Source organism: Heterodontus francisci, chromosome 20, assembly GCF_036365525.1.
Source record: "Heterodontus francisci isolate sHetFra1 chromosome 20, sHetFra1.hap1, whole genome shotgun sequence".
In the NCBI taxonomy this organism is placed as follows: Eukaryota; Metazoa; Chordata; class Chondrichthyes; order Heterodontiformes; family Heterodontidae; genus Heterodontus; species Heterodontus francisci.
The window spans coordinates 11,782,337-11,806,264 of record NC_090390.1 but is presented as its reverse complement, the minus strand read 5'-3'; the positions used below and the strand labels follow the sequence as shown (position 1 = coordinate 11,806,264).

The following is a 23,928-nucleotide window of genomic DNA, read 5'->3' as shown; positions in this document are numbered from 1 at the left end:
CTGACTCTGTGACTGTCGCTCCGGGGGGCACTGGCTCTGTGACTGTCGCTCCGGGGGGCACTGGCTCTGTGACTGTCGCTCCGGGGGGCACTGGCTCGGTGACTGTCGCTCCGGGGGGCAATGACTCTGTGACTGTGGCTCCGGGGGGCACTGACTCTGTGACTGTGGCTCCGGGGGGCACTGACTCTGTGACTGTCGCTCCGGGAGGCACTGACTTTGTGCCTGTAGCTTCGGGGGGCACTGACCCTTCGACTGTAGCTCCGGGAGGCACTGACTCTGTAACCGTAGCTCCGGGACGCACTGACTTTGTGACTGTCGCACTGGGGGGTACTGACTTTGTGACTGTCGCTCCGGGGGGTACTGACTTTGTGACTGTCGCTCCGGGGGGTACTGACTTTGTGACTGTAGCTCCGGGGGGCACTGACTTTGTGACTGTCGCTCTGGGGGGCACTGACTTTGTGACTGTCGCTCTGGGGGGCACTGACTTTGTCACTGTCGCTCCGGGAGGCACTGACTCTGTGACTGTCGCTCCGGGAGGCACTGACTCTGTGACTGTAGCTCCGGGGGGCACTGACTCTGTGACCGTAGCTCCGGGGGGCACTGACTCTGTGACCGTAGCTCTGGGGGGCCCTGACTCTGTGACTGTAGCTCCGGGGGGCACTGACTCTGTGACTGTAGCTCTGGGGGGCACTGACTTTGTGACTGTAGCTCCGGGGTGCACTGACTCTTGGACTGCAGCTCCGGGGGGAGCACTGACTCTGTGACCGTAGCTCCGGGGGGCACTGACTCTGTGACCGTAGCTCCGGGGGGCACTGACTCTGTGACCGTAGCTCCGGGGGGCACTGACTCTGTGACCGTAGCTCCGGGGGGCACGGACTCTGTGACCGTAGCTCCGGGGGGCACGGACTCTGTGACCGTAGCTCCGGGGGGCACGGACTCTGTGACCGTAGCTCCGGGGGGCACGGACTCTGTGACCGTAGCTCCGGGGGGCACGGACTCTGTGACCGTAGCTCCGGGGGGCACGGACTCTGTGACCGTAGCTCCGGGGGGCACGGACTCTGTGACCGTAGCTCCGGGGGGCACGGACTCTGTGACCGTCGCTCCGGGAGGCACTGACTTTGTGACTGTCGCTCCGGGAGGCACTGACTTTGTGACTGTCGCTCCGGGAGGCACTGACTTTGTGACTGTCGCTCCGGGGGGCACTGACTCTGTGAATGTCGCTCTGGGGGGCACTGTCTTTGTGACTGTCGCTCTGGGAGGCACTGACTTTGTGACTGTCGCTCCGGGGGGCACTGACTTTGTGACTGTTGCTCCGGGGGGCACTGACTTTGTGACTGTCGCTCCGGGTGGTACTGACTCTGTGCCCGTAGCTCCGAGGGGCACTGACTTTGTGACTGTCGCTCCGGGAGGCACTGACTTTGTGACTGTCGCTCCGGGAGGCACTGACTCTGTGACTGTCGCTCCGGAAAGCACTGACTCTGTGACTGTCGCTCCGGGAGGCACTGACTCTGTGACTGTCGCTCCGGGAGTCACTGACTTTGTGACTGTCGCTCCGGGAGTCACTGACTTTGTGACTGTCGCTCCGGGAGTCACTGACTTTGTGACTGTCGCTCCGGGAGGCACTGACTGTGTGACTGTCGCTCCGGGAGGCACTGACTTTGTGACTGTCGCTCCGGGAGGCACTGACTTTGTGACTGTCGCTCCGGGAGGCACTGACTTTGTGACTGTCGCTCCGGGAGGCACTGACTCTGTGACAGTAGCTCCGGGAGGCACTGACTCTGTGACAGTAGCTCCGGGAGGCACTGACTTTGTGACTGTCGCTCCGGGAGGCACTGACTTTGTGACTGTCGCTCCGGGAGGCACTGACTTTGTGACTGTCGCTCCGGGCGGCACTGACTTTGTGAATGTCGCTCCGGGGGGCACTGACTTTGTGACTGTCGCTCCGGGTGGTACTGACTCTGTGCCCGTAGCTCCGAGGGGCACTGACTTTGTGACTGTCGCTCCGGGAGGCACTGACTTTGTGACTGTCGCTCCGGGAGGCACTGACTCTGTGACTGTCGCTCCGGAAAGCACTGACTCTGTGACTGTCGCTCCGGGAGGCACTGACTCTGTGACTGTCGCTCCGGGAGTCACTGACTTTGTGACTGTCGCTCCGGGCGGCACTGACTCTGTGACTGTCGCTCCGGGCGGCACTGACTCTGTGACTGTCGCTCCGGGAGGCACTGACTCTGTGACTGTCGCTCCGGGAGGCACTGACTCTGTGACTGTCGCTCCGGGAGGCACTGACTCTGTGACTGTCGCTCCGGGAGGCACTGACTCTGTGACTGTCGCTCCGGGAGGCACTGACTCTGTGACTGTCGCTCCGGGAGGCACTGACTCTGTGACTGTCGCTCCGGGAGGCACTGACTCTGTGACTGTCGCTCCGGGAGGCACTGACTCTCTGACTGTCGCTCCGGGAGGCACTGACTCTGTGACTGTCGCTCCGGGAGGCACTGACTCTGTGACTGTCGCTCCGGGAGGCACTGACTTTGTGACTGTCGCTCCGGGGGGCACTGGCTCTGTGACTGTCGCTCCGGGAGGCACTGGCTCTGTGACTGTCGCTCCGGGGGGCACTGACTCTGTGCCCGTAGCTCCGGGAGGCACTGGCTCTGTGACTGTCTCTCCGGGAGGCACTGGCTCTGTGACTGTCGCTCCGAGGGGCACTGACTCTGTGACTGTCGCTCCGGGAGGCACTGGCGCTGTGACTGTCGCTCCGGGGGGCACCGACTCTGTGACTGTCGCTCCGGGGGGCACTGACTCTGTGACTGTCGCTCCGGGGGGCACTGGCTCTGTGACTGTCGCTCCGGGGGGCACTGGCTCTGTGACTGTCGCTCCGGGGGGCACTGGCTCTGTGACTGTCGCTCCGGGGGGCACTGGCTCTGTGACTGTCGCTCCGGGGGGCACTGGCTCTGTGACTGTCGCTCCGGGGGGCACTGACTCTGTGACTTTCGCTCCGGGAGCCACTGACTCTGTGACTGTCGCTCCGGGAGGCACTGACTCTGTGACTGTCGCTCCGGGAGGCACTGACTCTGTGACTGTCGCTCCGGGAGGCACTGACTCTGTGACTGTCGCTCCGGGAGGCACTGACTCTGTGACTGTCGTTCCGGGAGGCACTGACTCTGTGACTGTCGCTCCGGGAGGCACTGACTCTGTGACTGTCGCTCCGGGAGGCACTGACTCTGTGACTGTCGCTCCGGGAGGCACTGACTCTCTGACTGTCGCTCCGGGAGGCACTGACTCTGTGACTGTCGCTCCGGGAGGCACTGACTCTGTGACTGTCGCTCCGGGGGGCACTGACTCTGTGACTTTCGCTCCGGGAGCCACTGACTCTGTGACTGTGGCTCCGGGGGGCACTGATCTGTGACTGTGGCTCCGGGGGGCACTGACTCTGTGACTGTCGCTCCGGGAGGCACTGACTTTGTGCCTGTAGCTTCGGGGGGCACTGACCCTTCGACTGTAGCTCCGGGAGGCACTGACTCTGTAACCGTAGCTCCGGGACGCACTGACTTTGTGACTGTCGCTCCGGGGGGTACTGACTTTGTGACTGTCGCACCGGGGGGTACTGACTTTGTGACTGTCGCTCCGGGGGGTACTGACTTTGTGACTGTCGCTCCGGGGGGTACTGACTTTGTGACTGTAGCTCCGGGGGGCACTGACTTTGTGACTGTCGCTCTGGGGGGCACTGACTTTGTGACTGTCGCTTGGGGGGGGCACTGACTTTGTGACTGTCGCTCCGGGGGGCACTGACTCTGTGACTGTCGCTCCGGGGGGCACTGACTCTGTGACTGTCGCTCCGGGGGGCAATGACTCTGTGACTGTAGTTCTGGGGCGGCCCTGACTCTGTGACCGTCGCTCTGGAGGGCACTGCCTTTGTGACTGTTTCTCCGGGGGGCAATGACTCTGTGAGTGTAGCTCCGGGTGGCACTGACTCTGTGACTGTAGTTCTGGGGGGGCCCTGACTCTGTGACCGTAGCTCCGGGGGGCACTGACTCTGTGACCGTCGCTCCAGGGGCACTGCCTTTGTGACTGTAGCTCCAGGGGCACTGACTTTGTGACTGTAGCTCCGGTCAGGGGGGCACTGACTCTGTGACTGTAGCTCCGGGGGGCACTGACTCTGTGACCGTAGCTCCGGGGGGCACTGACTCTGTGACCGTAGCTCCGTGGTGCACTGACTCTGTGACGGTAGCTCCGGAAGGCACTGACTCTGTGACAGTAGCTCCGGGGGGCACTGACATTGTGACTGTAGCTCTGGGGGGCACTGACTCTGACCGGAACTCTGTGGGGGACATGACTCTGTGACTTTTGCTCTGGGGGGCATTGACTCAGTGACCGGAGCTCCGGGGGGCATTGACTCTGTGACTGTCGCTCCAGTGGGCATTGAGTATGTGACTGTAGCTCCTGGGGGCACTGACTCTGTGACTGTCGCTCTGGGGGGCACTGACTCTGTGACTGTCGCTCCGGGGGTCACTGACTCTGTGACTTTCGCTCCGGGGGGCACTGACTCTGTGACTTTCGCTCCGGGAGGCACTGACTTTGTGACTGTCGCTCCGGGAGGCACTGACTTTGTGACTGTCGCTCCGGGGGGCATTGACTCTGTGACTGTCGCTCCGGGAGGCACTGGCTCTGTGACTGTCGCTCCGGGGGGCACTGACTCTGTGCCCGTAGCTCCGGGGGGGGCATTGACTCTGTGGCTGTCGCTCCGGGGGGCACTGACTCTGTGGCTGTCGCTCCGGGAGGCACTGACTTTGTGACTGTCACTCCGGGAGGCACTGACTTTGTGACTGTCACTCCGGGAGGCACTGACTTTGTGACTGTCACTCCGGGAGGCACTGACTTTGTGACTGTCACTCAGGGAGGCACTGACTTTGTGACTGTCGCTCCGGGGTGCACTGACTCTTCGACTGCAGCTCCGGGGGGAGCGCTGACTCTGTGACCGTAGCTCCGGGGGGCACTGACTCTGTGACCGTAGCTCCGGGGGGCACGGACTCTGTGACCGTAGCTCCGGGGGGCACGGACTCTGTGACCGTAGCTCCGGGGGGCACGGACTCTGTGACCGTAGCTCCGGGGGGCACGGACTCTGTGACCGTAGCTCCGGGGGGCACGGACTCTGTGACCGTAGCTCCGGGGGGCACGGACTCTGTGACCGTAGCTCCGGGGGGCACGGACTCTGTGACCGTAGCTCCGGGGGGCACGGACTCTGTGACCGTAGCTCCGGGGGGCACGGACTCTGTGACCGTAGCTCCGAGGGGCACGGACTCTGTGACCGTAGCTCCGGGGGGCACGGACTCTGTGACCGTAGCTCCGGGGGGCACGGACTCTGTGACCGTAGCTCCGGGGGGCACGGACTCTGTGACCGTAGCTCCGGGGGGCACGGACTCTGTGACCGTAGCTCCGGGGGGCACGGACTCTGTGACCGTAGCTCCGGGGGGCACGGACTCTGTGACCGTAGCTCCGGGGGGCACGGACTCTGTGACCGTAGCTCCGGGGGGCACGGACTCTGTGACCGTAGCTCCGGGGGGCACGGACTCTGTGACCGTAGCTCCGGGGGGCACGGACTCTGTGACCGTAGCTCCGGGGGGCACGGACTCTGTGACCGTAGCTCCGGGGGGCACGGACTCTGTGACCGTAGCTCCGGGGGGCACGGACTCTGTGACCGTAGCTCCGGGGGGCACGGACTCTGTGACCGTAGCTCCGGGGGGCACGGACTCTGTGACCGTAGCTCCGGGGGGCACGGACTCTGTGACCGTAGCTCCGGGGGGCACGGACTCTGTGACCGTAGCTCCGGGGGGCACGGACTCTGTGACCGTAGCTCCGGGGGGCACGGACTCTGTGACCGTAGCTCCGGGGGGCACGGACTCTGTGACCGTAGCTCCGGGGGGCACGGACTCTGTGACTTTCGCTCCGGGAGGCACTGACTCTGTGACTGTCGCTCCGGGAGGCACTGACTTTGTGACTGTCGCTCCGGGGGGCATTGACTCTGTGACTGTCGCTCCGGGAGGCACTGGCTCTGTGACTGTCGCTCCGGGGGGCACTGACTCTGTGCCCGTAGCTCCGGGGGGGGCATTGACTCTGTGACCGTAGCTCCGGGGGGCACTGACTCTTTCTCCGTCGCTCTGGGAGGCACTGGCTCTGTGACCGTCTCTCCGGGAGGCACTGACTCTGTGACCGTCGCTCCGGGGGGCACTGACTCTGTGACTGTCGCTCCGGGGGGCACTGACTCTGTGACTGTCGCTCCGGGGGGCACTGACTCTGTGACTGTCGCTCCGGGGGGCACTGACTCTGTGACTGTCGCTCCGGGGGGCACTGACTCTGTGACTGTCGCTCCGGGGGGCAATGACTCTGTGACTGTAGTTCTGGGGCGGCCCTGACTCTGTGACCGTCGCTCTGGAGGGCACTGCCTTTGTGACTGTTTCTCCGGGGGGCAATGACTCTGTGAGTGTAGCTCCGGGTGGCACTGACTCTGTGACTGTAGTTCTGGGGGGGCCCTGACTCTGTGACCGTAGCTCCGGGGGGCACTGACTCTGTGACCGTCGCTCCAGGGGCACTGCCTTTGTGACTGTAGCTCCAGGGGCACTGACTTTGTGACTGTAGCTCCGGTCAGGGGGGCACTGACTCTGTGACTGTAGCTCCGGGGGGCACTGACTCTGTGACCGTAGCTCCGGGGGGCACTGACTCTGTGACCGTAGCTCCGTGGTGCACTGACTCTGTGACGGTAGCTCCGGAAGGCACTGACTCTGTGACAGTAGCTCCGGGGGGCACTGACATTGTGACTGTAGCTCTGGGGGGCACTGACTCTGACCGGAACTCTGTGGGGGACATGACTCTGTGACTGTTGCTCTGGGGGGCATTGACTCAGTGACCGGAGCTCCGGGGGGCATTGACTCTGTGACTGTCGCTCCAGTGGGCATTGAGTATGTGACTGTAGCTCCTGGGGGCACTGACTCTGTGACTGTCGCTCTGGGGGGCACTGACTCTGTGACTGTCGCTCCGGGGGGCACTGACTCTGTGACTTTCGCTCCGGGGGGCACTGACTCTGTGACTTTCGCTCCGGGAGGCACTGACTTTGTGACTGTCGCTCCGGGAGGCACTGACTTTGTGACTGTCGCTCCGGGGGGCATTGACTCTGTGACTGTCGCTCCGGGAGGCACTGGCTCTGTGACTGTCGCTCCGGGGGGCACTGACTCTGTGCCCGTAGCTCCGGGGGGGGCATTGACTCTGTGGCTGTCGCTCCGGGGGGCACTGACTCTGTGGCTGTCGCTCCGGGAGGCACTGACTTTGTGACTGTCACTCCGGGAGGCACTGACTTTGTGACTGTCACTCCGGGAGGCACTGACTTTGTGACTGTCACTCCGGGAGGCACTGACTTTGTGACTGTCACTCAGGGAGGCACTGACTTTGTGACTGTCGCTCCGGGGGGCACTGGCTCTGTGACTGTCGCTCCGGGGGGCACTGGCTCTGTGACTGTCGCTCCGGGGGGCACTGACTCTGTGACTTTCGCTCCGGGAGCCACTGACTCTGTGACTGTGGCTCCGGGGGGCACTGACTCTGTGACTGTCGCTCCGGGAGGCACTGACTTTGTGCCTGTAGCTTCGGGGGGCACTGACCCTTCGACTGTAGCTCCGGGAGGCACTGACTCTGTGACTGTCGCTCCGGGACGCACTGACTTTGTGACTGTCGCTCCGGGGGGTACTGACTTTGTGACTGTCGCTCCGGGGGGTACTGACTTTGTGACTGTCGCTCCGGGGGGTACTGACTTTGTGACTGTCGCTCCGGGGGGCACTGGCTCTGTGACTGTCGCTCCGGGGGGCACTGGCTCTGTGACTGTCGCTCCGGGGGGCACTGACTCTGTGACTTTCGCTCCGGGAGCCACTGACTCTGTGACTGTGGCTCCGGGGGGCACTGACTCTGTGACTGTCGCTCCGGGAGGCACTGACTTTGTGCCTGTAGCTTCGGGGGGCACTGACCCTTCGACTGTAGCTCCGGGAGGCACTGACTCTGTGACTGTCGCTCCGGGACGCACTGACTTTGTGACTGTCGCTCCGGGGGGTACTGACTTTGTGACTGTCGCTCCGGGGGGTACTGACTTTGTGACTGTCGCTCCGGGGGGTACTGACTTTGTGACTGTCGCTCTGGGGGGCACTGACTTTGTGACTGTCGCTCTGGGGGGCACTGACTTTGTGACTGTCGCTCTGGGGGGCACTGACTTTGTGACTGTCGCTCCGGGAGGCACTGACTCTGTGACTGTCGCTCCGGGAGGCACTGACTCTGTGACTGTACCTCCGGGGGGCACTGACTCTGTGACCGTAGCTCCGGGGGGCACTGACTCTGTGACCGTAGCTCTGGGGGGCCCTGACTCTGTGACTGTAGCTCCGGGGGGCACTGACTCTGTAACTGTAGCTCTGGGGGGCACTGACTTTGTGACTGGAGCTCCCGTGGGGGGGGCACTGTCTTTGTGACTGTAGCTCCGGGGTGCACTGACTCTTAGACTGCAGCTCCGGGGGGAGCACTGATTCTGTGACCGAAGTTCCGGGGGGCACTTACTCTGTGACCGTAGCTCCGGGGGGCACTGACTCTGTGACTGTAGCTCCGGGGGGCACTGACTCTGTGACTGTAGCTCCGGGGGGCACGGACTCTGTGACCGTAGCTCCGGGGGGCACGGACTCTGTGACCGTAGCTCCGGGGGGCACGGACTCTGTGACCGTAGCTCCGGGGGGCACGGACTCTGTGACCGTAGCTCCGGGGGGCACGGACTCTGTGACCGTAGCTCCGGGGGGCACGGACTCTGTGACCGTAGCTCCGGGGGGCACGGACTCTGTGACCGTAGCTCCGGGGGGCACGGACTCTGTGACCGTAGCTCCGGGGGGCACGGACTCTGTGACCGTAGCTCCGGGGGGCACGGACTCTGTGACCGTAGCTCCGGGGGGCACGGACTCTGTGACCGTAGCTCCGGGGGGCACGGACTCTGTGACCGTAGCTCCGGGGGGCACGGACTCTGTGACCGTAGCTCCGGGGGGCACGGACTCTGTGACCGTAGCTCCGGGGGGCACGGACTCTGTGACCGTAGCTCCGGGGGGCACGGACTCTGTGACCGTAGTTCCGGGGGGCACGGACTCTGTGACCGTAGCTCCGGGGGGCACGGACTCTGTGACCGTAGCTCCGGGGGGCACGGACTCTGTGACCGTAGCTCCGGGGGGCACGGACTCTGTGACCGTAGCTCAGGGGGGCACGGACTCTGTGACCGTAGCTCCGGGGGGCACGGACTCTGTGACCGTAGCTCCGGGGGGCACTGACTTTGTGACTGGAGCTCCCGTGGGGGGGGCACTGACTTTGTGACAGTCGCTCCGGGGCCACTGACTCTGTGACTGTCGCTCCGGGGGGCACTGACTCTGTGACTGTCGCTCCGGGGGGCACTGACTCTGTGACTGTCGCTCCGGGGGGCACTGACTCTGTGACTTTCGCTCCGGGAGGCACTGACTCTGTGACTGTCGCTCCGGGAGGCACTGACTTTGTGACTGTCGCTCCGGGGGGCATTGACTCTGTGACTGTCGCTCCGGGGGGCATTGACTCTGTGACTGTCGCTCCGGGAGGCACTGGCTCTGTGACTGTCGCTCCGGGGGGCACTGACTCTGTGACCGTAGCTCCGGGGGGCACTGACTCTGTGACGGTAGCTCCGGGAGGCACTGACTCTGTGACTGTAGCTCTGGGGGGCACTGACTCTGTGACTGTCGCTCCGGGGGGCACTGACTCTGTGACTTTCGCTCCGGGGGGCACTGACTCTGTGACTTTCGCTCCGGGAGGCACTGACTCTGTGACTGTCGCTCCGGGAGGCACTGACTTTGTGACTGTCGCTCCGGGGGGCATTGACTCTGTGACTGTCGCTCCGGGAGGCACTGGCTCTGTGACTGTCGCTCCGGGGGGCACTGACTCTGTGCCCGTAGCTCCGGGGGGGGCATTGACTCTGTGGCTGTCGCTCCGGGGGGCACTGACTCTGTGGCTGTCGCTCCGGGAGGCACTGACTCTGTGACTGTCGCTCCGGGAGGCACTGGCGCTGTGACTGTCGCTCCGGGGGGCACTGACTCTGTGACTGTCGCTCCGGGGGGCACTGACTCTGTGACTGTCGCTCCGGGAGGCACTGGCTCTGTGACTGTCGCTCCGGGGGGCACTGGCTCTGTGACTGTCGCTCCGGGGGGCACTGGCTCTGTGACTGTCGCTCCGGGGGGCACTGACTCTGTGACTTTCGCTCCGGGAGCCACTGACTTTGTGCCTGTAGCTTCGGGGGGCACTGACCCTTCGACTGTAGCTCCGGGAGGCACTGACTCTGTAACCGTAGCTCCGGGACGCGCTGACTTTGTGACTGTCGCTCCGGGGGGCACTGACTCTGTGACTGTCGCTCCGGGGGGCAATGACTCTGTGACTGTGGCTCCGGGGGGCACTGACTCTGTGACTGTCGCTCCGGGAGGCACTGACTTTGTGCCTGTAGCTTCGGGGGGCACTGACCCTTCGACTGTAGCTCCGGGAGGCACTGACTCTGTAACCGTAGCTCCGGGACGCGCTGACTTTGTGACTGTCGCTCCGGGGGGTACTGACTTTGTGACTGTCGCACCGGGGGGTACTGACTTTGTGACTGTTGCTCCGGGGGGTACTGACTTTGTGACTGTTGCTCCGGGGGGTACTGACTTTGTGACTGTTGCTCCGGGGGGTACTGACTTTGTGACTGTTGCTCCGGGGGGTACAGACTTTGTGACTGTCGCTCCGGGGGGTACTGACTTTGTGACTGTCGCTCCGGGGGGTACTGACTTTGTGACTGTAGCTCCGGGGGGCACTGACTTTGTGACTGTCGCTCTGGGGGGCACTGACTTTGTGACTGTCGCTCTGGGGGGCACTGTCTCTGTGACTGTCGCTCCGGGAGGCACTGACTCTGTGACTGTAGCTCCGGGGGGCACTGACTCTGTGACTGTAGCTCCGGGGGGCACTGACTCTGTGACCGTAGCTCCGGGGGGCACTGACTCTGTGACCGTAGCTCCGGGGGGCCCTGACTCTGTGACTGTAGCTCTGGGGGGCACTGACTCTGTAACTGTAGCTCTGGGGGGCACTGACTTTGTGACTGGAGCTCCCGTGGGGGGGGCACTGACTTTGTGACTGTCGCTCCGGGGCGCACTGACTCTGTGACTGCAGCTGCTCGGGGGGCACTGACGCTGTGACCGTAGCTCCGGGGGGCACGGACTCTGGGACTGTAGCTCCGGGGGGCACTGACTTTGTGACTGTCGCTCCGGGAGGCACTGACTTTGTGACTGTCACTCCGGGAGGCACTGACTTTGTGACTGTCACTCCGGGAGGCACTGACTTTGTGACTGTCACTCCGGGAGGCACTGACTTTGTGACTGTCACTCCGGGAGGCACTGACTTTGTGACTGTCACTCCGGGAGGCACTGACTTTGTGACTGTCACTCCGGGAGGCACTGACTTTGTGACTGTCGCTCCGGGGGGCACTGACTTTGTGACTGTCGCTCCGGGGGGCACTGACTTTGTGACTGTCGCTACGGGGGGTACTGACATTGTGACTGTCGCTCCGGGAGGCTCTGACTTTGTGACTGTAGCTCCGGGGAGCATTGACTTTGTGACTGTCGCTCTGGGGGGCACTGACTTTGTGACTGTCGCTCTGGGGGGCACTGACTTTGTGACTGTCGCTCTGGGGGGCACTGACTTTGTGACTGTCGCTCCGGGAGGCACTGACTCTGTGCCCGTAGCTCCGAGGGGCACTGACTCTGTGACTGTCGCTCCGGGAGGCACTGGCTCTGTGACTGTCGCTCCGGGAGGCACTGGCTCTGTGACTGTCGCTCTGGGGGGCACTGACTTTGTGACTGTCGCTCTGGGGGGCACTGACTCTGTGACTGTATCTCCGGGGGGCATTGTCTCTGTGCCCGTAGCTCCGGGGGGGGCATTGACTCTCTGACTGTCGCTCCTGGAGGCACTGACTCTGTGACTGTCGCTCCGGGGGTCACTGACTCTGTGACTGTCGCTCCGGGGGTCACTGACTCTGTGACCGTCGCTCCGGGGGGCACTGACTCTGTGACCGTAGCTCCGGGGGGGGCATTGACTCTGTGACCGTATCTCCGGGGGGCACTGACTCTTTGGCCGTCGCTCTGGGAGGCACTGGCTCTGTGACCGTCTCTCCGGGAGGCACTGACTCTGTGACTGTCGCTCCGGGGGGCACTGACTCTGTGACTGTCGCTCCGGGGGGCACTGACTCTGTGACTGTCGCTCCGGGGGGCACTGACTCTGTGACTGTCGCTCCGGGGGACACTGACTTTGTGACTGTTGCTCCGGGGGGTACTGACTTTGTGACTGTTGCTCCGGGGGGTACTGACTTTGTGACTGTTGCTCCGGGGGGTACTGACTTTGTGACTGTCGCTCCGGGGGGTACTGACTTTGTGACTGTCGCTCCGGGGGGTACTGACTTTGTGACTGTCGCTCCGGGGGGTACTGACTTTGTGACTGTAGCTCCGGGGGGCACTGACTTTGTGACTGTCGCTCTGGGGGGCACTGACTTTGTGACTGTCGCTCCGGGAGGCACTGACTCTGTGACTGTCGCTCCGGGAGGCACTGACTCTGTGACTGTAGCTCCGGGGGGCACTGACTCTGTGACCGTAGCTCCGGGGGGCACTGACTCTGTGACCGTAGCTCCGGGGGGCACTGACTCTGTGACCGTAGCTCCGGGGGGCCCTGACTCTCTGACTGTAGCTCTGGGGGGCACTGACTCTGTAACTGTAGCTCTGGGGGGCACTGACTTTGTGACTGGAGCTCCCGTGGGGGGGGCACTGACTCTGTGACTGTCGCTCCGGGGCGCACTGACTCTGTGACTGCAGCTGCTCGGGGGGCACTGACGCTGTGACCGTAGCTCCGGGGGGCACGGACTCTGGGACTGTAGCTCCGGGGGGCACTGACTTTGTGACTGTCGCTCCGGGAGGCACTGACTTTGTGACTGTCACTCCGGGAGGCACTGACTTTGTGACTGTCACTCCGGGAGGCACTGACTTTGTGACTGTCACTCCGGGAGGCACTGACTTTGTGACTGTCGCTCCGGGAGGCACTGACTTTGTGACTGTCGCTCCGGGGGGCACTGACTTTGTGACTGTCGCTCCGGGGGGCACTGACTTAGTGACTGTCGCTACGGGGGGTACTGACATTGTGACTGTCGCTCCGGGAGGCTCTGACTTTGTGACTGTAGCTCCGGGGAGCACTGACTTTGTGACTGTCGCTCCGGGAGGCACTGACTTTGTGACTGTCGCTCTGGGGGGCACTGACTTTGTGACTGTCGCTCTGGGGGGCACTGACTTTGTGACTGTCGCTCCGGGAGGCACTGACTTTGTGACTGTCGCTCAGGGAGGCACTGACTCTGTGACCGTAACTCCGGGAGGCACTGCCTTTGTGACTTTCGATCCGGGGGGCACTGACTGTGTGACCGTAGCTCCGGGAGGCACTGACTTTGTGACTGTCGCTCCGGGGGGCACTGACATTGTGACTGTCGCTCCGGGGGGCACTGACATTGTGACTGTCGCTCCGGGAGGCACTGACTTTGTGACTGTCGCTCCGGGAGGCACTGACTTTGTGAATGTCGCTCCGGGAGGCACTGACTTTGTGACTGTCGCTCCGTGACGTACTGACTCTGTGCCCGTAGCTCCGAGGGGCACTGACTCTGTGACTGTCGCTCCGGGATGCACTGGCTCTGTGACTGTCGCTCCGGGAGGCACTGGCTCTGTGACTGTCGCTCTGGGGGGCACTGACTTTGTGACTGTCGCTCTGGGGGGCACTGACTCTGTGACTGTATCTCCGGGGGGCATTGTCTCTGTGCCCGTAGCTCCGGGGGGGGCATTGACTCTCTGACTGTCGCTCCTGGAGGCACTGACTCTGTGACTGTCGCTCCGGGGGTCACTGACTCTGTGACTGTCGCTCCGGGGGTCACTGACTCTGTGACCGTCGCTCCGGGGGGCACTGACTCTGTGACCGGAGCTCCGGGGGGGGCATTGACTCTGTGACCGTATCTCCGGGGGGCACTGACTCTTTGGCCGTCGCTCTGGGAGGCACTGGCTCTGTGACCGTCTCTCCGGGAGGCACTGACTCTGTGACTGTCGCTCCGGGGGGCACTGACTCTGTGACTGTTGCTCCGGGGGGCACTGACTCTGTGACTGTCGCTCCGGGGGGCACTGACTCTGTGACTGTCGCTCCGGGGGGCAATGACTCTGTGACTGTAGTTCTGGGGCGGCCCTGACTCTGTGACCGTCGCTCTGGAGGGCACTGCCTTTGTGACTGTAGCTCCGGGGGGCAATGACTCTGTGAGTGTAGCTCCGGGTGGCACTGACTCTGTGACTGTAGTTCTGGGGGGGCCCTGACTCTGTGACCGTAGCTCCGGGGGGCACTGACTCTGTGACCGTCGCTCTGGAGGGCACTGCCTTTGTGACTGTAGCTCCGGGGGGCAATGACTCTGTGAGTGTAGCTCCGGGTGGCACTGACTCTGTGACTGTAGTTCTGGGGGGGCCCTGACTCTGTAACCGTAGCTCCGGGACGCACTGACTTTGTGACTGTCGCTCCGGGGGGTACTGACTTTGTGACTGTCGCACCGGGGGGTACTGACTTTGTGACTGTCGCTCCGGGGGGTACTGACTTTGTGACTGTAGCTCCGGGGGGCACTGACTCTGTGACTGTCGCTCCGGGAGGCACTGACTCTGTGACTGTCGCTCCGGGGGGCACTGACTCTGTGACTGTAGCTCCGGGGGGCACTGACTCTGTGACCGTAGCTCCGGGGGGCACTGACTCTGTGACCGTAGCTCTGGGGGGCCCTGACTCTGTGACTGTAGCTCCGGGGGGCACTGACTCTGTAACTGTAGGTCTGGGGGGCACTGACTTTGTGACTGGAGCTCCCGTGGGGGGGGCACTGACTTTGTGACTGTAGCTCCGGGGTGCACTGACTCTTCGACTGCAGCTCCGGGGGGGGCACTGACTCTGTGACAGTAGCTCCGGGGGGCACTGACTCTGTGACCGAAGTTCCGGGGGGCACTTACTCTGTGACCGTAGCTCCGGGGGGCACTGACTCTGTGACTGTAGCTCCGGGGGGCACTGACTCTGTGAGCGTAGCTCCGGGGGGGCACTGACCCTGAGAATGTTATTCCGGGGGGCACTGACTCTGTAACCTTAGCTCCGGGAGGCACTGACTTTGTGACTGTCGCTCCGGGGCGCACTGACGCTGTGACCGTAGCTCCGGGGGGCACGGACTCTGGGACCGTAGCTCCGGGGGGCACGGACTCTGGGACCGTAGCTCCGGGGGGGCACGGACTCTGTGACCGTAGCTCCGGGGGGCACGGACTCTGTGACCGTAGCTCCAGGGGGCACTGACTTTGTGACTGTCGCTCCGAGGGGCACTGACTTTGTGAATGTCGCTCTGGGGGGCACTGACTTTGTGACTGTCGCTCTGGGAGGCACTGACTCTGTGACTGTAGCTCCGGGGGGCACTGACTTTGTGACTGTCGCTCCGGGAGGCACTGACTTTGTGACTGTCACTCCGGGAGGCACTGACTTTGTGACTGTCACTCCGGGAGGCACTGACTTTGTGACTGTCACTCCGGGGGGCACTGACTTTGTGACTGTCGCTCCGGGGGGCACTGACTTTGTGACTGTCGCTACGGGGGGTACTGACATTGTGACTGTCGCTCCGGGAGGCTCTGACTTTGTGACTGTAGCTCCGGGAGGCACTGACTTTGTGACTGTCGCTCCGGGAGGCACTGACTTTGTGACTGTCGCTCTGGGGGGCACTGACTTTGTGACTGTCGCTCTGGGGGGCACTGACTTTGTGACTGTCGCTCTGGGGGGCACTGACTTTGTGACTGTCGCTCCGGGAGGCACTGACTTTGTGACTGTCGCTCAGGGAGGCACTGACTCTGTGACTGTAGCTCCGGGAGGCACTGACTTTGTGACTGTCGCTCAGGGAGGCACTGACTCTGTGACCGTAACTCCGGGAGGCACTGCCTTTGTGACTTTCGATCCGGGGGGCACTGACTCTGTGACCGTAGCTCCGGGAGGCACTGACTTTGTGACTGTCGCTCCGGGGGGCACTCACATTGTGACTGTCGCTCCGGGGGGCACTGACTTTGTGAATGTCGCTCCGGGAGGCACTGACTTTGTGACTGTCACTCCGTGGGGTACTGACTCTGTGCCCGTAGCTCCGAGGGGCACTGACTCTGTGACTGTCGCTCCGGGAGGCACTGGCTCTGTGACTGTCGCTCCGGGAGGCACTGGCTCTGTGACTGTCCCTCTGGGGGGCACTGACTTTGTGACTGTCGCTCTGGGGGGCACTGACTCTGTGACTGTATCTCCGGGGGGCATTGTCTCTGTGCCCGTAGCTCCGGGGGGGGCATTGACTCTCTGACTGTTGCTCCTGGAGGCACTGACTCTTTGGCCGTCGCTCTGGGAGGCACTGGCTCTGTGACTGTCGCTCCGGGGGGCACTGACTCTGTGACTGTCGCTCCAGGGGCACTGACTTTGTGACTGTAGCTCCGGTCAGGGGGGCACTGACTCTGTGACTGTCGCTCCCGGGGGCAATGACTCTGTGACTGTAGTTCTGGGGCGGCCCTGACTCTGTGACCGTCGCTCTGGAGGGCACTGCCTTTGTGACTTTAGCTCCGGGGGGCAATGACTCTGTGAGTGTAGCTCCGGGTGGCACTGACTCTGTGACTGTAGTTCTGGGGGGGCCCTGACTCTGTGACCGTAGCTCCGGGGGGCACTGACTCTGTGACAGTCGCTCTGGAGGGCACTGCCTTTGTGACTGTAGCTCCAGGGGCACTGACTTTGTGACTGTAGCTCCGGTCAGGGGGGCACTGACTCTGTGACCGTAGCTCCGGGGGGCACTGACTCTGTGACCGTAGCTCCGGGGGGCACTGACTCTGTGACCGTAGCTCCGGGGGGCACTGACTCTGTGACTGTAGCTCCGTGGGGCACTGACTCTGTGACGATAGCTCCGGGAGGCACTGACTCTGTGACTGTCGCTCCGGGGGGGCACTGACATTGTGACTGTAGCTCTGGGGGGCACTGACTCTGACCGGAACTCTGTGCGGGACATGACTCTGTGACTGTCGCTCTGGGGGGCATTGACTCAGTGACCGGAGCTCCGGGGGGCATTGACTCTGTGACTGTCGCTCTGGGGGGCACTGACTCTGTGACTGTCGCTCCGGGGGGCACTGACTCTGTGACTTTCGCTCCGGGGGGCACTGACTCTGTGACTTTCGCTCCGGGAGGCACTGACTTTGTGACTGTCGCTCCGGGAGGCACTGACTCTGTGACTGTCGCTCCGGGGGGCATTGACTCTGTGACTGTCGCTCCGGGAGGCACTGGCTCTGTGACTGTCGCTCCGGGGGGCACTGACTCTGTGCCCGTAGCTCCGGGGGGGGCATTGACTCTGTGACTGTCGCTCCGGGAGGCACTGGCTCTGTGACTGTCGCTCCGGGAGGCACTGGCGCTGTGACTGTCGCTCCGGGGGGCACGGACTCTGTGACTGTCGCTCCGGGGGGCACGGACTCTGTGACTGTCGCTCCGGGGGGCACGGACTCTGTGACTGTCGCTCCGGGGGGCACGGACTCTGTGACTGTCACTCCGGGAGGCACTGGCTCTGTGACTGTCGCTCTGGGGGGCACTGGCTCTGTGACTGTCGCTCCGGGGGGCACTGACTCTGTGACTGTCGCTCCGGGGGGCACTGGCTCTGTGACTGTCGCTCCGGGGGGCACTGACTCTGTGACTTTCGCTCCGGGAGCCACTGACTCTGTGACTGTGGCTCCGGGGGGCACTGACTCTGTGACTGTGGCTCCGGGGGGCACTGACCCTTCGACTGTAGCTCCGGGACGCACTGACTTTGTGACTGTCGCTCCGGGGGGTACTGACTTTGTGACTGTCGCACCGGGGGGTACTGACTTTGTGACTGTTGCTCCGGGGGGTACTGACTTTGTGACTGTCGCTCCGGGGGGTACTGACTTTGTGACTGTCGCTCCGGGGGGTACTGACTTTGTGACTGTAGCTCCGGGGGGCACTGACTTTGTGACTGTTGCTCTGGGGGGCACTGACTTTGTGACTGTTGCTCCGGGAGGCACTGACTCTGTGACTGACGCTCCGGGAGGCACTGACTCTGTGACTGTAGCTCCGGGGGGCACTGACTCTGTGACCGTAGCTCCGGGGGGCACTGACTCTGTGACCGTAGCTCCGGGGGGCACTGACTCTGTGACCGTAGCTCCGGGGGGCACTGACTCTGTGACTGTAGCTCCGGGGGGCACTGACTCTGTAACTGTAGCTCTGGGGGGCACTGACTTTGTGACTGGAGCTCCCGTGGGGGGGGGGCACTGACTTTGTGACTGTAGCTCCGGGGTGCACTGACTCTTCGACTGCAGCTCCGGGGGGGGCACTGACTCTGTGACAGTAGCTCCGGGGGGCACTGACTCTGTGACCGAAGTTCCGGGGGGCACTGACTCTGTGACCGTAGCTCCGGGGGGCACTGACTCTGTGACCGTAGCTCCGGGGGGCACTGACTCTGTGACCGTAGCTCCGGGGGGCACTGACTCTGTGAGCGTAGCTCCGGGGGGGCACTGACCCTGAGAATGTTATTCCGGGAGGCAGTGACTCTGTGACTGTAGCTCTTGGGGGCACTGACTCTGTGACTGTACTCCGGGGGGCACTGACTCTGTAACCTTAGCTCCGGGAGGCACTGACTTTGTGACTGTTGCTCCGGGGCGCACTGACTCTGTGGCTGCAGCTGCTCGGGGGGCACTGACGCTGTGACCGTAGCTCCGGCGGGCACGGACTCTGTGACCGTAGCTCCGGGGGGCACGGACTCTGTGACCGTAGCTCCGGGGGGCACGGACTCTGTGACCGTAGCTCCGGGGGGCACGGACTCTGTGACCGTAGCTCCGGGGGGCACGGACTCTGTGACCGTAGCTCCGGGGGGCACGGACTCTGTGACCGTAGCTCCGGGGGGCACGGACTCTGTGACCGTAGCTCCGGGGGGCACGGACTCTGTGACCGTAGCTCCGGGGGGCACGGACTCTGTGACCGTAGCTCCGGGGGGCACGGACTCTGTGACCGTAGCTCCGGGGGGCACGGACTCTGTGACCGTAGCTCCGGGGGGCACGGACTCTGTGACCGTAGCTCCGGGGGGCACGGACTCTGTGACCGTAGCTCCGGGGGGCACGGACTCTGTGACCGTAGCTCCGGGGGGCACGGACTCTGTGACCGTAGCTCCGGGGGGCACTGACTTTGTGACCGTCGCTCCGGGGGGCACTGACTTTGTGAATGTCGCTCTGGGGGGCACTGACTTTGTGACTGTCGCTCTGGGAGGCACTGACTCTGTGACTGTAGCTCTGGGGGGCACTGACTCTGTGACCGTCGCTCCGGGAGGCACTGACTCTGTGACTGTCACTCCGGGAGGCACTGACTTTGTGACTGTCGCTCCGTGGGGCACTGACTTTGTGACTGTCGCTCCGTGGGGCACTGACTTTGTGACTGTCGCTCCGGGGGGCACTGACTTTGTGACTGTCGCTACGGGGGGTACTGACATTGTGACTGTCGCTCCGGGAGGCACTGACTTTGTGACTGTAGCTCCGGGGAGCACTGACTTTGTGACTGTCGCTCCGGGAGGCACTGACTTTGTGACCGTAGCTCCGGGAGGCACTGACTTTGTGACTGTCGCTCCGGGGGGCACTGACATTGTGACTGTCGCTCCGGGAGGCACTGACATTGTGACTGTCGCTCCGGGAGGCACTGACTTTGTGACTGTCGCTCCGGGAGGCACTGACTTTGTGACTGTCGCTCCGGGAGGCACTGACTTTGTGAATGTCGCTCCGGGAGGCACTGACTTTGTGACTGTCGCTCCGGGGGGTATTGACTCTGTGCCCGTAGCTCCGAGGGGCACTGACTCTGTGACTGTCGCTCCGGGAGGCACTGGCTCTGTGACTGTCGCTCCGGGAGGCACTGGCTCTGTGACTGTCGCTCCGGGAGGCACTGGCTCTGTGACTGTCGCTCCGGGAGGCACTGGCTCTGTGACTGTCGCTCCGGGAGGCACTGACTTTGTGACTGTCGCTCCGGGAGGCACTGACTTTGTGACTGTCGCTCCGGGGGGCACTGACTCTGTGACCGTAGCTCCGGGGGGCACTGACTGTGTGACTGTCGCTCCGGGGGGCACTGACTCTGTGACTGTATCTCCAGGGGGCATTGTCTCTGTGCCCGTAGCTCCGGGGGGGGCATTGACTCTCTGACTGTCGCTCCTGGAGGCACTGACTCTGTGACTGTCGCTCCGGGGGTCAGTGACTCTGTGACTGTCGCTCCGGGGTTCACTGACTCTGTGACCGTCGCTCCGGGGGTCACTGACTCTGTGACCGTCGCTCCGGGGGTCACTGACTCTGTGACCGTCGCTCCGGGGGTCACTGACTCTGTGACCGTCGCTCCGGGGGGCACTGACTCTGTGACCGTAGCTCCGGGGGGCACTGACTCTGTGACCGTAGCTCCGGGGGGCACTGACTCTGTGACCGTAGCTCCGGGGGGCACTGACTCTGTGACCGTAGCTCCGGGGGGCACTGACTCTGTGACTGTCGCTCAGGGGGGCACTGACTCTGTGACTGTAGCTCCGGGGGGCACTGACTCTGTGACTGTATCTCCGGGAGGCACTGACTCTGTGACTGTCGCTCTTGGGGGGCACTGACTCTGTGACTGTAGCTCCATGGGGCACTGACTCTGTGACCGTAGCTCCGGGGGGCACTGACTCTGTGACCGTAGCTCCGGGGGGCACTGACTCTGTGACCGTAGCTCCGGGGGGCACTGACTCTGTGACCGTAGCTCCGGGGGGCACTGACTCTGTGACCGTAGCTCCGGGGGGCACTGACTCTGTGACCGTAGCTCCGGGGGGCACTGACTCTGTGACCGTAGCTCCGGGGGGCACTGACTCTGTGACCGTAGCTCCGGGGGGCACTGACTCTGTGACCGTAGCTCCGGGGGGCACTGACTCTGTGACCGTAGCTCCGGGGGGCACTGACTCTGTGACCGTAGCTCCGGGGGGCACTGACTCTGTGACCGTAGCTCCGGGGGGCACTGACTCTGTGACCGTAGCTCCGGGGGGCACTGACTCTGTGACCGTAGCTCCGGGGGGCACTGACTCTGTGACCGTAGCTCCGGGGGGCACTGACTCTGTGACCGTAGCTCCGGGGGGCACTGACTCTGTGACTGTAGCTCCATGGGGCACTGACTCTGTGACTGTAGCTCCGGGGGGCACTGACTCTGTGACTGTAGCTCCGGGGGGCACTGACTCTGTGACTGTAGCTCCGGGGGGCACTGACTCTGTGACTGTAGCTCCGGGGGGCACTGACTCTGTGACTGTATCTCCGGGAGGCACTGACTCTGTGACTGTCGCTCTTGGGGGGCACTGACTCTGTGACTGTAGCTCCATGGGGCACTGACTCTGTGACTGTAGCTCCGGGGGGCACTGACTCTGTGACCGTAGCTCCGGGGGGCACCGACCCTGTGACTGTAGCTCCGGGGGTAGCTGACTCTGTGACTGTAGCTCCGGGGGGCACTGACTCTGTAACCGTAGCTCCGGGAGGCACTGACTTTGTGACAGTCGCTCCGGGGCGCACTGACTCTGTGACTGTAGCTCCTCGGGGGGCACTGACTCTGTGACTGTAGTTCCGGGGGGCACTGACTCTGTGTCCGTAGCTCCGGGAGGCACTGAGTTGGTGACTGTCGATCCTCGCGAGGCACTGAGTCTGTGACCGTAGCTCCAGGGGGAAATGACTCTGTGAGTGTAGCTCCGGGGGGCACTGACTTTGTGACTGTAGTTCTGGGGGGGGACCTGACTCTGTGACCGTCGCTCTGGAGGGCACTGCCTTTGTGACTGTAGCTCCGGGGGGCAGTGACTCTGTGAGTGTAGCTCCGGGTGGCACTGACTCTGTGACTGTCGCTCCGGGGGGCACTGACTCTGTGACTTTCGCTCCGGGGGGCACTGACTCTGTGACTTTCGCTCCGGGAGGCACTGACTTTGTGACTGTCGCTCCGGGAGGCACTGACTTTGTGACTGTCGCTCCGGGGGGCATTGACTCTGTGACTGTCGCTCCGGGAGGCACTGGCTCCGTGACTGTCGCTCCGGGGGGCACTGACTCTGTGCCCGTAGCTCCGGGGGGGGCATTGACTCTGTGACTGTCGCTCCGGGAGGCACTGGCTCTGTGACCGTCGCTCTGGGGGGCACTGACTCTGTGGCTGTCGCTCCGGGAGGCACTGACTCTGTGACTGTCGCTCCGGGAGGCACTGGCGCTGTGACTGTCGCTCGGGGGGGCACGGACTCTGTGATTGTCGCTCCGGGGGGCACGGACTCTGTGACTGTCGCTCCGGGGGGCACGGACTCTGTGACTGTCGCTCCGGGGGGCACGGACTCTGTGACTGTCACTCCGGGAGGCACTGGCTCTGTGACTGTCGCTCCGGGAGGCACTGGCTCTGTGACTGTCGCTCCGGGGGGCACTGACTCTGTGACTGTCGCTCCGGGGGGCACTGGCTCTGTGACTGTCGCTCCGGGGGGCACTGACTCTGTGACTTTCGCTCCGGGAGCCACTGACTCTGTGACTGTGGCTCCGGGGGGCACTGACTCTGTGACTGTGGCTCCGGGGGGCACTGACCCTTCGACTGTAGCTCCGGGACGCACTGACTTTGTGACTGTCGCTCCGGGGGGTACTGACTTTGTGACTGTCGCACCGGGGGGTACTGACTTTGTGACTGTTGCTCCGGGGGGTACTGACTTTGTGACTGTCGCTCCGGGGGGTACTGACTTTGTGACTGTCGCTCCGGGGGGTACTGACTTTGTGACTGTAGCTCCGGGGGGCACTGACTTTGTGACTGTTGCTCTGGGGGGCACTGACTTTGTGACTGTTGCTCTGGGGGGCACTGACTTTGTGACTGTTGCTCCGGGAGGCACTGACTCTGTGACCGTCGCTCCGGGAGGCACTGACTCTGTGACCGTCGCTCCGGGGGGCACTGACTCTGTGACCGTAGCTCCGGGGGGCACTGACTCTGTGACCGTAGCTCCGGGGGGCACTGACTCTGTGACCGTAGCTCCGGGGGGCACTGACTCTGTGACCGTAGCTCCGGGGGGCACTGACTCTGTGACCGTAGCTCCGGGGGGCACTGACTCTGTAACTGTAGCTCTGGGGGGCACTGACTTTGTGACTGGAGCTCCCGTGGGGGGGGGGCACTGACTTTGTGACTGTAGCTCCGGGGTGCACTGACTCTTCGACTGCAGCTCCGGGGGGGGCACTGACTCTGTGACAGGAGCTCCGGGGGGCACTGACTCTGTGACCGAAGTTCCGGGGGGCACTGACTCTGTGACCGTAGCTCCGGGGGGCACTGACTCTGTGACCGTAGCTCCGGGGGGCACTGACTCTGTGACCGTAGCTCCGGCGGGCACTGACTCTGTGACTGTAGCTCCGGGGGGCACTGACTCTGTGACTGTAGCTCCGGGGGGCACTGACTCTGTGACTGTAGCTCCGGGGGGCACTGACTCTGTGACTGTATCTCCGGGAGGCACTGACTCTGTGACTGTCGCTCTTGGGGGGCACTGACTCTGTGACTGTAGCTCCATGGGGCACTGACTCTGTGACTGTAGCTCCGGGGGGCACTGACTCTGTGACCGTAGCTCCGGGGGGCACCGACCCTGTGACTGTAGCTCCGGGGGTAGCTGACTCTGTGACTGTAGCTCCGGGGGGCACTGACTCTGTAACCGTAGCTCCGGGAGGCACTGACTTTGTGACAGTCGCTCCGGGGCGCACTGACTCTGTGACTGTAGCTCCTCGGGGGGCACTGACTCTGTGACTGTAGTTCCGG

At 63.5% G+C, this 23,928-nt stretch overlaps 1 protein-coding gene across 1 annotated transcript in view; it reads left to right on the top strand.

Moving 5' to 3' along the window:
* rufy2 (RUN and FYVE domain containing 2) overlaps positions 1–23,928 on the top strand; it is a 347,850-nt gene that overhangs the window by 54,532 nt on the left and 269,390 nt on the right. The window lies entirely within an intron of this gene.